The sequence below is a fragment of the Pteropus vampyrus genome, unplaced genomic scaffold, assembly GCF_000151845.1.
Source record: "Pteropus vampyrus isolate Shadow unplaced genomic scaffold, Pvam_2.0 Scaffold63, whole genome shotgun sequence".
Lineage (NCBI taxonomy): Eukaryota > Metazoa > Chordata > Mammalia > Chiroptera > Pteropodidae > Pteropus > Pteropus vampyrus.
The window spans coordinates 3,932,085-3,946,159 of NW_011888844.1; the positions used below are offsets into that span (position 1 = coordinate 3,932,085).

Here is a 14,075-nt window from a genome sequence, read left to right on the forward strand (position 1 = left end):
CTATTCTTTCAAGAAAAGGAGTAATGAGAGATATTTGCATGGGTATCCATGTTCAAAAAAGAGTGAGCTATATTTGCCTCCTTTGCAAACCTTCTATCTTGATGCTGCTTGAGATACTTACATGTTCCCAGCAGCTCAGTTTTGAAAGGAGACTGGGATGTCTATCAGGTCATGTTTCGGTTTTAAACTTGTGACATTCCTAAATATTGGAGTTCATATCCAGATATCATAGTGTATGACAGATACCTACAGGCCCTTTGAAGTAAGGGGCACAAGATCCAATGAAATTGTCCATAATTTTGATAATCTGGAAGAGATGTGTACATAATATTATGAAATATCAAGTTAATGCCTTACAACTTCCATGCCCTTACTTGGTTCCTATTGGTTTTTAAAAGATGGTTTGAAGTATTTATTACCTCAGAAAGAGTTTCCCTCTTTTAATATGACTAGAAGGTGTGCTTTAGATATGTTTTTTCAAGTTTTTTCAAAATGGATGATCTGAAGAGTTTTGCAGTTGAGACTCTCTGTATAATAAAATACAAATATGAGATAATGTACTTGCTTTCATATATATCATTAATTTCCTATACCATAACCCTGATGTTAACCATAAAGACCTTGAGAAATTCATTTTATTTTGCCAATTTTGGAGGAGTTCAAGACTATGTGGTTACTCAAAGTTTTACAATATAAATGTAAATCTAACATTGCAGATGAAGGTAGTAGGCTACATGGATAAATTTTTGGATGGTAGAAGTGGGAGAGGTATCTAATAGTGATAGAATATGGTTGGTGAGCCTTTTTAAAGCTCACACAGCTGTTGTCATATGTTATTTTTTACATGTTGGGGGAACTGGCTTCGAATACTTAATTTTGTAATTTAGAAAATATTCTAAGGGTAAAATCATGTTGCAAGAAAAAATGATGCTGTACTCTTCTTTTTACCTAAGTATCTTATTGTTTCTTGTTATCAGCAACCAGAAGTGATTAGCAAATTCCACTTCTGCTAAGAATGAAAGGTGTGTTCTCTCTATATAGTATTATGTCATCTGCAAATAATAACGGTTTTACTTCTTTCTTTCCAATTTAGATGCCTTTTATTTCTCTTTCTTGTCTGATTGCTGTGGTTTAGGACTTCTGATACTATGTTGAATAAAAGTGGTGAAAGTGAACATCCTTGTCTTCTTCCTGATCTTAGGGAGAACACTTTTAGCTTTTCTTCATTGAGTATGATGTTAGCTGTGGTTTTGTCATATATCACCTTTAGTATGTTGAGGTATGTTTTCTCTATTTCCACTTTGCTGAGAGTTTTTATCATAAATGGATACTGGATTTTGTGGAGCACATTTTCTGCATCTATTGATATGATCATATGATTTTTATCCTTCATTTTGCTTATGCAGTTACGTTAGTTGATTTGTGGACATTGAACCAAACTTGCATCCCAAGAATAAATCCCAATTGATATCATAATAAATCCAGCAATCACCTGACAGCATACAATGCTTTTACAATATTATTGGCTGTATTCCTATGCTGTACATTATACCCCCATGACTTACTTGTTTTATACCTGTGTATTTGAACCTTATTTCTCTTCACCTTCTCTCCCCTTTTAAAAAAAAATTTAATTACAATTGGCATTCAACATTTTTTTTATATTGGTTTCAGGTGTATGGCATACTGTTTAGACATTTATAAAGTTTAGGAAGTGATTCCCCTGACTAGTCTATTACCCACCTGACACTATATATAGTTATTACCATATTTTTGACTATATTCCCTATGCTTCACTTTAAATCTCTGTGACTATTTTGTAACTACCAATTTGTACTTAATCTCTTTACCTTTCTCACTCCGTCCCCACAACCCTCCTCCCATCTGGCAAACATCAGCTTGTTTTCTGCATCAGTGAGTCTGTTTTTTGTTGTTTGTTCATTTATTTTGTTTTGTTTTTTGTTTTTAGATTCCACATATAAGGGAGATTATATGGCATTTGCCTTTCTCTGTCTGACTTATTGCACTAACTTATTGCACTAACTTATCTGACTTATTGCATGATAGATGGACCTTCTAGGATGGACCTAGAAGGTCCATCTGTGATGTCACGAATGGTAAGATTCCTTCTAGGATGGACCTAGAAGGTCCATCTATGATGTCGTGAATGGTAAGATTCCATTCTTTTAATATGGCTGAGTAATATTCTATTATATATATACCACCTCTTCTTTATCCAGTTGTCTATTGATGGACACTTAAGTTGCTTCCATATCTTGACTACTGTAAGTAATGCTGCAATGAATATACAGGTGCATATTTTTTTTTCAAATTGATGTTTTAGGTTTCTTTTTAAACTTTATTCATTTAAATTAGTTTCAAATATACAGCACATTGGTTAGACATCTACATAGTTCATAAAACGATCCTCCCAATTGCTCCCTCCCTCTCCTGGCCCTACACCTAGCCAACATATTGATGCTAACTGCATTCCCTATGCCGTGCTCCCCATCCCCTTGACCATCTATCAACTACAAATTTTTAGGTTTCTTCAGAGAAATACCCAGAAGTGGAATTTCTGAGTAATAAGGTAGTTCTATTTTTAATATTTTGAGTAACCTCCATGTTTTCCATAGTGGCTGTACCAATTTACAATCCCACCAGCTGTGCCTGAGGGTTCCCTTTTCTCCATATTCTCGCCAACACTTGTTCTTTGATTTATTGATGATGGCCATTCTGACAAGTGTGAGGTGATAGCTCATTGTGGCTTTAATTTGTGTTTCCCTGGTGATTACTGATGTCGAGCATGTTTTCATTATGTCTATTGGCCATCTGTATGTTCTCTTTGGAGAAATGTCCATTCAGGTCCTCTGCCCAGTTTTTAATTGGATAGTTAGGTTTTTTTGGTGTTAGGTTGTATGAGTTCTTTATAAACTTATGTATTAAACTTTTGTTGAATATATCATTTCTTTAGATGTCAGAGAGTACATCTTCTCAGCATGTGAAAGGCTTATATACGAAGTCCAACAAAACATAAAAGAAAAACAATTATAATGTAATGCTGTCTAATATGTTAGAAATTAAAGACTTGCCTCTTTATTTAGCTTATTTAGTGATTTTGGAAGAAAAGAGTAAGAACAAAGTTATAAGGACCAGCAGTTGGAAGAAGACCTATTTTAATGTCCTCCATTTTAACCCCCAGTTCCCAAGGGGCCTTACAAAGATAACATTATTGGTAAAGGGGATATGACAATAAATTTTTAGGGCATTGCCTATAGAAAATTGAAGTGGAATAAATAATCAAGTCATTCAATAAAAAACAGCCACTGTGGAAAACAGTATGGAGGTTTCTCAAAAAATTAAAAATTGATATATCTTTTGAGACAGCAATTGTATTTCTGGGTATTTATCCAAGGAAAACCAAAACAATAATTCATAGAGATCTATGCACCCCTATGTTCATGGCAGCACAGTTTACAATAGCCAGTATATGGAAGCAACCTAAATGCCTATCAACAGTTGACTGAATAAAGAAGTTATAGTTCATATATACAATGGAATATTACTCAGCCATTAAAAAAATGAAATCCTACCATTTGCAACAACATGGATGGACCTAGAGGTTATTATGCTGAGTGAAATAAGTCAGACAGAGAAAGGTAGATACCATATGATTTCACTTATATGCGGAATCTAAGGAACAAAAGAACAAACTAATCAAAAACAGACTCACAAATATAGAGACTAATCTGGTGACGGCCAGAGGGGAAGGGAGTTAGGGGGCTGAGAGAATGGGGTGAAGAGTTAAAGAAGTACAAATCAGTAGTAAATAGATGGTAATGGGGATAAGGAGAAGAGGATAGAGAATGCAATTAACATTAATGTAATGGCTAGGAGGAGAGCTAGAGGAGAGAAAGAACAATTAGGGGGATCATTTTATTAACTATATGAATGTCTAACCAATGTATTGTATGTTTGAAACTAATAATAAAATAAAATAAAGAGTTTACCATGTGCCATGCATTCTACTAGGCTCTGCTGATATTGAGATGTGTGTATACATATCGTTTGCATGTATGAATGTGTTTGCGTGTAAAGTTTCCAAATTCTATTAGATTTATAGTGAATGCTAATGAATAGACAATATTAATAAATTAAATAAATATTTGCCATATTAAATTGAGTGGATTGAGATTGTTATTGCCTTAATATCCAACTGTGAGAATGAGTACTTAACAATATATGTTTTCTACCTAAACTCTGTCTCTTTCTATAGTGACAGATGCTCTCAGTAAGTCAGAGATTTCATTGATATTCTGCTACGGCACTGTTAATTTTATTTTGATTGAAACAGGGTTTTGGACAGCAAAATTGATGGGTTTTTACAGTGCAACTGTTACAAAAAGTAGTAAAAAGTCTTCATATTTAAGTGTGCCTGGGGCAAGAATTATGACCTTTCTTAAAGTTATAATTTAGAAAATACTCTGCTTGTTGTGCTTCTTTTAGAACACTATGGATTAACAATCTATGTATTTAAGCACATTTACTCTCTATATTTTGATAGACATACCTCTTGTCATTTTCAATGATCTCCTTACCTTAATAACATATAATAGAAGTTCACAATGGACAGAGCATTTATCTTTCTTGTTAGGTGATGCCCACATAACAGAATTTGCACAGCCAGTCATATTTAATATAATAATGCCATCAGATTCTTGAAGACAAAGATCATATTGTATATTTATTGCATAAGTTAATTTTAGAACAGTTTTCTTAGATATAAATATAAAGAGGAAATAAAATGATGATTAATACAGTGTAGAAGGATGTTATGCTTAATTTAAAATACACATTTTATGTCAGAATATATTTTTGTATGGTGCTATAATTTAGTCATTGGCCTAACCCTTTACTATTATCTAAAATAAAGATTTGAACTCAACCAAATTATTATCTAAAAAGTCATAAGCCTTACAAATTTTTGGATACAACCCTCCAAATTATTATCATTATTTTTACTAAATCACAAGCTTAGCTAAAGATTTTTTAACCCAATGATGCCATTAGAACTGGGATTAAATATATAGATTTTCTATAACTATTGAACTAGAACAATACCAGTATATCAAAATGTTCATTCAGTTCACACATTCCTAGCATAAAATATTTTTATATTATTCGTATCTTTAAGATGTTTGAAAATAAACTTAGAACATGGAAAACATTGTGAGTTTTGCCACCTTAATATTTTATTTAGGGTGAATGTTTGAGACACATTTTTTCCTTTTTACTTCTGGCTTACAATAACTTTTAATTCATTAGTTAGTTTTAATTAATGTTTAGAATAATAAGTAACTTAGAATAGATTGATCTATATCTGATAAAATGACAGTCTTTTTATTTATATTTAGAGCAGTTTTATTTATTAACAAACTTGAATTCCCCTTGATTTGAATTCTGCTATGATTTTTCACCTAGGAAACATTTTCTTCCCTTTATGGAATTAGAAATTTACCACACTAAGCATAAGAAATGAAGAACTGTTTTCTAATCATTCATTAAGACATTATTCAATATTAGTGTTGTGTGCCTCTGGAAAAAAGAAACGTTATGGGAAGTGTAGTGTTTAACACTTTTTTTTTTTTTCTTGAGAGGGGAGAATTATGTCTGTCTCAAAGAGAGACAGTTGGCAGGCATGATATGTTACTCTTCATTTAGGGAAAGATATCATAGTAACACAACTTTTAGTTGTAAATAGCAGTTATGATTTAAGTAATAAAGGCAAAAATTATATAGTGATAAATGATCACTGACTGTCCAGATATAGTAACCTTAGGTTTTACATATCTCCATTATATTGCATTATTTAAAATAAGCTATTTCAGACATTATTTAATTAGCTGAATTATTACAATGAATAATTATTCTAAAAATCTATCCATATAGACTTTTTGACTATACTACAAATACAGTTAGCTTCTCAATCGCAATTATAACTCATGTAGGTTAAATAGGTTTTAGAGGTGGAGGATTTGAGGAAGGCTTCAAAATCTAACACTGTATACTGGGGCATTGGACACATTGAATATCAATATTTTTGCTAACATTGTTAAATGAACTTGATATCCCATGAGAGCTTCTTTTGTTCGGGACCAAACTCAAACACTTTTTCTCAGGGTTAAATTATAGCCAATGAGAGTGACATTACACATGCACACACTTAATATTTTGTTCTATAGCACTATTTACCCCTATTCCAGATAGTAAAAATACTACCTCTTATAAGAATGTTTTACATTAAATTTATGTGATAGAAGTAATGCATATCTATTACTATTACCTATTGAGAGGAAATCAGGATTTTGCAATTTAAAAAGGATGATAGGAATAAAAGGCAGATAGTATTTTCTGATAGAACGAATGCACTATTATTGCTATTTTTATATTTCAGCTAATGTTCGGCAACAAGCTAATACCCAATGGCGATAAACTTTAAGATTGACTAATGGTCAATATTTGATATATGTCAAATCATAGTTTCTAGTAAATCATTGGTATGCACCATGGAATATAGTAGGTATCTAGAAAATAGAGTATTTATCTCACATATTCTTATTAGTCTTTTTTTCTGCTTTGAATACTAGCTAGATTCTCAAGTTGTTTTTATTAAGCATTTTTTTAATAATAACACATGTACTAACATTGGAATAATACAGAGAAAGATTAGCATGGCCCCTCTACAAGGCATGTGCATATGTGAAACTGTCTTCATAGATATCCTACTCATCTTTAAAAAGCCAGATCAAATGCCATCTCTTTTGATTTCCTCAAGATGGATATTTCTCTCTTTTGTTGTCCACATGCATAGTTTATGTCAGTATTTTAGTCATTAGTATACGTTTATATCTTTCTTATTAGAATGTGAGCTCTGGCCATTTATAATTCATCTACCTACTCCCTGCAACATCGAACACAATGCCTTGTACATAGTGGGGTAAGAAAAACATCCATATGGAGTTGAATTTTTATGAGTCATTTGCTGCAGTATACACTCACAAAAATATACAGGCTTATGATTTATATAAAATAAGTGAGAGAAGATCATTTAAAATTTCCAGCTGTCTGAATGGTAAAGGAATTGGTGACAAATTTTAGAAAGATAAGAGAAGGGATTGTGAACGAAAGGAGAAATGTTCCTGCTTCAAGAAGCATCACTTTTTATAGCCAGTCGTTGTTTTGCAATTCTAAAAGTATATTGAACATTAAGATACAGACCCATGAAAAATATTGTGGCTGTTGTTGATCTCTGCTGGAAATATCTTACTTTATTATGTCATTTGGATTGCTTCTTCCTTTTTGTTATATGTGGTGCCTTATAAGCATAGTGTTTTCCCTTTGAGAAGACTGGAGCGACCTCTCTTTCTCAGTATGTATAACAAATGAAGTTATCTTGTAACAGCTTATAGCTCATGAGCAAAATGTGTCTTTGCATCTGTTTATAGACATGGCATTGTTAAAGACTTCCCTTTTTTTTCCCCAGAAATAGTCTTTAGGAAAAAATGCTGTCTGGAAAATTTGTGGGCATCTTATTTTTGCCACATCTAAAGCTTTCAAGTATTCTAAATGAGCAGTGCACACTTTGATATTTTCACCTCTTTTTCTCTCTGTGTGTCTCTGTATATATGTGTATATACATATTATGTATGTAAATACACACACAGGTATTTATTTTTTACTTTTTGTTTTGCTTTACTCAAATATGCCATGTGAAATAAATGGCTGCCTTCTATCAACATGAAGGAAATATTTTTAGCTTACCTGCTTTGTCTGGCTATGCTGAAACTCAGAAATGATTCTGTATCTTTACTTTAATTTACAAACTTGCCATGAGTGGAAGAAGGACTGTTGATTGCCACCACTATACAGTTGCACCAAGAAGAAATAAAATGTTCATCTCTATCAAACAAATTTATCTGAATAGAATCCATCAAACTATAGTTATAGTTTTCTAAGCGTGCTTGGGGTTCTGTGGATGTGCAAACAGAGGAGCATATGGAAGTAGCTTTTTCCAAGGTACCAGTGGGTACAGTTTTGTGGATTGCATGTGCCTGTTGGCACTGTTGGCAATTCAGCACCCTGGGAAAGGCATTGCTTTCAAACATGAGTAATTGATGAATTGTATATAATATGCAAATGTGAATACATAAATCTCCTGAATGACAGCTTAATTTATGTGAGCTTTTAAGAATGTGGGATTAGATTTTAATTAAATATCTTCAAAGGCACCCTGACTTATTCAGTTTTTTGGCTGCTATCTTTAGTTAGAAGCAGGGGAAGGTTTAAATCATAATTTTACAAATATTATTCACATTTTGCTAAGTGGTCATTTTTTGATAGAAAAATCACAGTATTTAAAGAAGAAAGACATTTATCTTTAATTATAAAAACACTATTATATTACAATGGTTACAGTTTGTTATATATGATAGATAGATATAGGAGAATACATGTGGTTTGAAAGTTAATGTCTTAAACCTTAAATGTAATTCTAAAACACATTTCAGATTCTAACATATATTCCAATATGCCAAATTGAACAATAATTGCGGATGATATTTCTTAGTACAGATTGTTAGGATATTAATAGTGCATATGACTGTCTACATATTAATACCTTAAAATAGCTAAAATAAAGTTGATAGAGATAGAACTTTTTACCCTCTTTGCTCTTAAATAAGTAGTGTACACAGATGTAGCTGTGTGTATAGATTTAACCTCTGTTTGGTGATAGTATTTCAAACTTTATTTAACATGAAGATTAGGGTTAAAAAGAGGCTAATTAAAATCTTTGAAATTTATGAGCTGTTTTTCCATTTATCTGTGTGACCACATAATGAATTAAAAGGATATAAATTTAATAGAGCCACTTAAAGTGTGCTGTAAATGCTGTTAATTATTTTAAAATATATTTCAACTTATTTATAGTTTATAGTAAATTGCATTGCCCATAATAATAAATATTTTAAAAATCTGGACCAGTTATGGATTCTGTGTAGTTCTTAACCTGTTTTTGTTATACGTTTGCTTTCTCTTAATTTTCATTGAAAAACTTAATTTTTGATTACTAAAAAATTTCTACTTATACCTCTTCACTTGAATATGTTTTCTTCTAATGTATGATTGTAGTAGTTAGTTGCACTAACTCTGGAATCATACTTCATAAGTTCTGAATCCCAGCTCTGCCACTACCTGTGTGAAACCTTAGGCAGATAATTTATCTATGTCTAAGTTCAGTATTTTTGCCAGAATGAGGCGACTTAATATAAAGCACTCGGAAGTGTGCCTGGCACTTGATAAGCCCTATGCAATTTATTATTATTATTTTATTCTACTGTTCCCATCATACCTTCATTTTTACTTGGCAGGCCTGTCTCCTCTCTGGCTACAAGACATTTTCATTCCAATCTCCATGATTTAGTTTGGAATATGTCTGTCTATGGTGCATCTTATTCCTGCCCAGGTTGCATCTAACATTGAGGCCTGGCTAAGGGCTTCTCTCCTCCATAAAGTCTTCACCGACTCCTTTCTCTGAACCAGCTATACTTTTCCATAGTTTTCTTTTGTCACAGCCCTTGTTGTTTAATCATTTCCTTATTTCTTTTGTTTGCACTAGGCTTACTGGTTTGAAATTTATAGTTCATTTATTTGGTTCCTGTCATGTAACTTAAAAATTACTCTTAGTGTGAAGTCCTAGCTCCCTGTATCTGATTTACTTTTATCCAAGATTGGTGAATCATGGAGATACAAGATGTTTCAAGCCCCAAATGAGATGAACATCTACAATTCTCTCTTTCAGCTTCCTGCTTTTTCTGTTCTGTTATGGTTGCATTTGTTTTTTCTACTCTGAGGAGATGCTCTTCTATTTATTAGAAATTAAGGAAGGAAAGTTATTTGTCTTACACTAGGTTAAGAAATAAATGCAGTCCAAGTACATTTAAGGTGATTATTGAAATGTGAGATTTTCCTATAGCTATTTTATCTTTCGTTTTCTGGTATCTCAGTGTCTCCATTGTTTCTGGACCTGAGCAGACACTTCTCCCAAGAAGACATACAAATGGCTAACACACATATGAAAAGATGTTCAACATCGCTAGCCTTTAGAGAAATGCAAATCAAAACCACAATAAGATACCATCTCACATCTGTTAGAATAGCTATTACAACAAGACAAGTAATAACAAATGTTGGAGAGGATGCAGAGAAAAATGAACCCTCATACGCTACTAGTAGGACTGCAAGTTGGTATGACCACTGTGGAAAACAGTACAGAGATTTCTCAGAAACTAAGAATGGATCCACCACGTGACCTAGGAATCCTTCTACTGAGTATTTACCCCAAAGACTTGAAAACATTTATCCAAAAAGATATATGCACACTGATGTTCATAGCAGCATTATTCATGGTGGCCAGGACATGGAAGCAATTATAGTGTCCTACAATAGATGATTGGATAAAGAATATGTGATACATATATACGGTGGAATATTGCACAACTATTAGAAAAGATGAAATACTACCATTTGCAACAATATGGATGGATCTTGAGATAATCATGCTAAACAAAATAAGTCAAACAGAAAAAGTAGAAAATCATATGATTTCACTCATATATGGGTTATAAAACTGAAAGCAACAAACAAATATGACAAACAGAGACCCATGGACAGGACAGTGGATTGGTGGTTACCAGAGGAAATGTAGCAAGGGAGGATGTAGATAAGGGTAAAAGGGGTCAAATATTTGGTGATGAAAGGGAATCTAACTTTGGGTGGTAGGACATGCAATGTGATACATGTATGACATATTGTTGAATTATATACACTTGAAATGTATTTGATTTTATTAACCAATGTCACCCCAATTATTTTAATAAAAAGTTAATGCAGTCAATTAAATAACAAAAAAAGAAATAAATGCATAAGATATAGTGGATTTAGAATCATATGAATGAGAGCTATAGTTTGGATCTGCTGGCTAGCCTTCTGCAAGTTATCCTCTCTGAGGTTTAGTTTCTCTTCTTAACATAGGGTTAATAGTACCCATCTCATGGTATTATTTAGAGAATTAAATAAAGTTGTTGGGAACCTTAGAGTAATGCTTGACACATAGTGTTAATCTGCCAATACTTTTCCTTGTTTTCAATCATCCAACAACAGTAACAAACATAATAGTGGACTATACAATGGAATAAAAGCCCTTCCTTAACTGACCTCTGAAATGGAAGAAACCGGGAAGGGTTTGTTCAGGAGCAGTGTGGGACTCGATTTTCTAATTTCTTCTCTGCAGGACCCAGAATGTATAGATAACTAATTTCAACACATGCTATTATTTTTTAAGGAAATGAAAAGGACTGAGATCAGGATGCATCTGTTTTGGGCTTTTTCAATCAGAATATGAAGATTAGCTAAACAATAAATACTTAGATTTTTCCAACTTTCACAGAAAAAGACAAACTCTATTCTACTTTGGGCTGATTAGAATTGGACTCACTTTAAATGTAATTTCTCTGGCTATAGCCATTTCAGCTCTAGTAACAGCATATTATATACTCTTTCCTGTTTGATTTCGTGAACTGGGTATATGACTTTATCTATAATTGAACTCAACCTAAATTTCTGTATGAGGCTCTATATACCAGGAACTATGGTGGGCATAGGGATATCAGTAAGCCCCACACAGAACTAGCAATATGGGCCTAAAGTTGTGAGAGGATCTTGCAGAGCACTTTGCACCAGCTAGACTTGCACTAAATATCTATTTAATTTGATATTTCAATTCTTAGGGAATAAAGCTCTTTCATAGAACATGCATGTAACAACTTTTTAAATAAATGACAGACCTATATTGGAAAATAGTAGATGAGAGTTTAGATTTAATAATTTCTCTCCTGTATAACTACATTTTAGTGAAAAATACTTTTAAAATGTTTAATAATAATTGACCTCTTATTATAACAATTCTTATGAACCACATACAAATTAAAAAAAAATAATGATCTTTGTTATAAAAGGACAACACAAAAAAATCTTTTTCCTTAGGGTAAAAGTTGTAAAATATTTTCAAACTGTAACAATTACTTAGATAATACAAATAACATAGGAATTTAGAGCCAAACAAACCTGGTTTTGAATTTTGTTACTAGCTGTGTTATCTAATAGGCTAGTTATCTAATCTCTCTCATCTGTATATTGAGGATAATAATATATTTGCAGAGTTTTGGTAGGTCGTATATGTGTTATATCTATATATGTATCTTATCTATGTCTCTATCCATATTTCTGTTATCTATCACACTGTATACATCACACTTTATATCTCAGTGTTTTCATTTACTCTTGCTTGTGCACAATCAAATTCAACTCAGATAATTATAGATATGCATCATTTTTAATAGCATAGATAGAAAAAATGAAGTGAGGAAGAAATGCTTAAATCATCAGATAATTGTTATGGAAAGAGCAATGGACTCAAAATTAGCAACCACAGTTTGCAACCATGGTTTCTCTCCAACTAGCTGTGTGATTATAAATAGGTAAGCTATTTACCTCTTTGAGATTCAGTTTCCCTATGTAAAAAGGGAAGGATTTGCACTAACTGTATTCTAAGGTCCCTTGCTGCTTTAACTTTCTAGGATTCCTTAGATTCTTTGTCTCTGGAGATATCATTGAATAATGAGTTAATGTGCTGGACCTAGATTAATTGCCTGGGCTCTAATCTCAGTTCTCCAACATAATAGCTATACAACTTTGGAAAGTCATTTATATCCCTTCAGCCACAGTTTTTCGCTCTTTAAAATGTGTGTGCCAATAATAGTACATACTTCATAATGTCGTTAAGAGTATTAAATGAGTCAACATATATAATTTAGAAGACTTCCTAGTATATAATAACTATTCACTACGAATTACATATTATAATTATCCAAAGCTGCAGAGAAGGTGCACTAATGAAATATGCCCTGCTTATATCACATCCAGATGATGCAAGCACATATCCATAAGGCAGTCAGTGGGTATAGCCAGTAATTCAGATAGAAACTTTACCCATCTATTCTCATATTGAGATCTTACTCTGAGGACAGAATTCATGTCTTATACTTCCTATTGTCCCTCATTTAGATCACCTGTCATTGGACTTTACCTCTAGTAGATGCTCATGAATAGTCGATTGATGATACAGATTTTAATTCTTCCCTGAGTAGCCGTATTAAAATAAATCTCCAAAGTTATCATTTTTAAATTTAATAAGACTCCAGATATGTATATATAGAAGAATGTATCGTGAATCAATGAGTAAATGACAATATTGGACAATATGGATGGTACAGATTATAGATAACATCACTTCATAAATTACATTTTAGGCTAAAATGATTTTATTGTCATGTTTCTGACTGATTCCTCCCTCCCAATAATGTATCCTTATTTATTATCTTCCTAGATGTCAGATGCTTATTGTTGTACGAAAAAATTGGAACAATATTTTGTTAGAAGAAAAATTCATCTGTTGATGGTATTTGAAAGTCTTTTAAAAATCTATCTTTATAATTTTCTAGTTTTCTTAGTATGGTTCTTTTTGCATGAGACTTTAAAACAAATAGATTAGAAAATTACTAGAAAATAACCTTTTCGACAACAAAGATATTTACTCTGTAATTAATATTTACTTAAGAAAAAGCTATGTAATCAAAGCCAGGAAGTCGCAGTGAACTTTAGAAGAGATCTCAAACTCTTTTTGCTTGTCACCATTTGGACATAGATACAGAGCACATCTATGATGTGCTCTCTTATTCATTTTGCAATTTATTTCCCTTCCATTTGTTTTAATTTCAGAACACCCATATTATGTACATTGTAAAATGGAGATAAGTTGTTTTTTATCTTTTTCTCTTAAATAGAAAATATAACAGGTATAGACATCTTCTTTATGCTTTGTTGGGCCAATATCCAACTCATTGTAAGCAAAATATTGCATGTCTCATTCTAAAAACAAACCAATTCCAGGCTAATTT

At 32.3% G+C, this 14,075-nt stretch overlaps 1 protein-coding gene and 1 non-coding gene across 2 annotated transcripts in view; both read left to right on the plus strand.

Annotated features, from left to right (window-relative positions):
* The window catches only part of DACH2 (dachshund family transcription factor 2), a 687,399-nt gene that overhangs the window by 252,153 nt on the left and 421,171 nt on the right, over positions 1 to 14,075 (plus strand). The window lies entirely within an intron of this gene.
* On the plus strand, positions 6,674 to 6,779 carry LOC111740434. The gene has a single exon (XR_002780615.1). It is a non-coding gene; the product is annotated as a U6 spliceosomal RNA (small nuclear RNA).